The sequence below is a fragment of the Macrobrachium nipponense genome, chromosome 42 (assembly GCF_015104395.2).
Source record: "Macrobrachium nipponense isolate FS-2020 chromosome 42, ASM1510439v2, whole genome shotgun sequence".
NCBI lineage: Eukaryota > Metazoa > Arthropoda > Malacostraca > Decapoda > Palaemonidae > Macrobrachium > Macrobrachium nipponense.
Window position 1 is genome coordinate 9,670,598 of NC_061103.1, and position 2,530 is coordinate 9,673,127.

Sequence of the window (2,530 nt, forward strand, 5' to 3'; positions counted from 1 at the left end):
CAAAAAGTTAGCAACCTTCCTAAGAGAATCAGATATTAGAATCATGACAATCAATTCAGCTATATCCTTTTTCAGATCGTTATTCGAAAAAGGATTAGCAGCTAGCACCTTATGAAAAACAAGTCAGCCTTGAAAAGATTTTTCAATTTGGTTTCAACATAGACTTGACAGACTCCTACTTCTCGTCTATTCCCAAGGCTTGTGCTAGACTTAGACCTTCTGTAAGGCCTACGTCAGTATCATGGTTCTTAAATGATGTTCTAAAGCTGGCTTCAGAAACTAATAATGACACATGTTCATTTATAATGCTCTTAAGAAAAAACTCTATTTTTATTAAGCTTGGCCTCAGGAGCTAGAATTTCAGAACTGTCGGCATTATCCAGAGATCCGGATCATATTCAGTTCCTTCCCACAGGGGGGAAGTGCTACTTTCTCCGGAACGTAGTTTTATAGCTAAGAATGAAGATCCTTTGATGAGTGGGAACCATGGAAGGTACTACCCCTTCCACAAGATATATCTCTTTGCCCAGTATCGACCTTACGAGCCTTTCTGTCTAGGACCTCCTCATCCTCATCGGGTCCTCCTCTTTATGAGAGAAAAAGGTACTTATTTATTAAAGGCATCAGGCAGCAAATCTTGTACTTTATTAAACAAGCCAATCCTGACTCTTTTCCAAAAGCACATGATGTCAGGGCAGTAGCCACCTCAATTAACTATTTCCAACATATGAACTTCGATGAGTTGAAAAAAATATACTGGATGGAAATCGCCGACAGTATTTAAACGTCATTACTTAAAGTCCTTGGAAGCTCTGAAATTTTCAGCAGTGGCGGCGGGTAACATAGTTTCCCTTTTCCCCCGACTCTGCCTAATCTTAGTAGAAGATCCAGTCCTCCTTTCTACCTGTCTCACCAACAGTTCGTCTATTCCTGCCTTGTTCTCTACGGTTACCTTGTGTTTTAGCTGCTTTTATGATGATATGGTGGGTGTCCCGTTATTTTTTTGCTAGGGACACTCACAATCGATTGTATATATTGATCTCTTGGATGTGATCCCCTTATTTTTATGCTAGGGGATACATCTTATTTGCATTGGTTACGGGTTTTGTATATTAAGTTATATACATTCCTTTATATATTGTTATTATTGAAGTTTGTTCTGTTCAACTTATTGTCTTAATTGCTCTAGAGTTCTTGATACATATCAATACACAGATACTATTTCGGAACATATATGCCATGTAAGCCCTGTATATATGTAAATTACCATTAGGTTAAGAAATATTATTAGCATTAAGTTAATTTAAACAATATTTTCTATTTTTGTATCATTGTGTATATGTATCTTTATTAGCAATTATATTCTTTTATTTTATTTTATCTATTTGAGACCTCTTTTTTGTTTTGTTGAATTTTTATTTACAATCTTGTGCTATTTCTCTGGTACGATTTCGCGCAGCGACACGAGCTGAGCCCAGAAAAGGGATTTTGACGTAAGGAAAAATCTATTTCTGGGCGATTGGCTCGTGTCGCCAGCGAAATCCCACCCTACCCATCCCTTCGCTCAAGATTGTCTGCTAACTTCAGGATGGCCACCAGAGGCGCAGCAGTCGGCAGCATGGGATGGAGTAGTAGTAGTTGCTGCCCACTCTGTGGGTCGCTCTCCTCTTGTGGGGATTTTGTAGTGGGAGATTTCTATTGGCATTCGGCTCGTGGTAGTGGTCTCACTCGCCATAGTGTTCATACCGACACCCTCTTGGAGGGTGAGCGAGTCAGTTGTACTGACCTTTTTCTTTATTTATTTATTCTCTGGTATGTGTTAGTACATTTACCCTAGAAATAATAGATTAAAGGATATTTCGCTGGCGACACGAGCCAATCGCCCAGAAATAGATTTTTCCTTACGTCAAAATCCCTCTAGTCAAGTCTCTCAAGGTGATGGAGTGCAAAGGCTCAAAGTGGGAACCTGGGACCTGACAACCACTTCAACACTATGTCGAGATTCCAAGGAACAGCAGGCAAATCTATACTCTTGGAGGTGTCCAAAGACTTAACAAGGTCTGAAATGTCCGAATTGGAGGACAAGTCCAATCCTCTATGGTGAAAGACTGAATCCAACATGGCTCTATCAACCCTTAATGGTGGATGTTTTAAATCTTTTCACTGACCTTAAATACAATAAGAAGTCTGAGAAAAGGAGGTATGAGAAAAGGAGGCATTGGTGCTCCTGCACCATTCTCTGAAGATTCTCCATTTGTTTTTGATAAACGTCATTAGAGTATTGCCTTCTGCATCTAGTGATCGCCTCTACTTCTGCTTTAGAAAAGCCTTTCTTCCTAAAGAGTCTCTTGATAGTTTGAAGCCTGTCAGAGCCAGAGATGACAGTACTTCGTGGAATCTTTGGAAGTGAGGTTGTCTGAATAGCTGATTCTTTTGAGGAAGCACCCTCAGGAAATCCATTAGGTTGTTGATGACATTGGGGAAACCATTCCCCAATGGAAGAATGGCGCTATCAGAATTAGAGACCTTC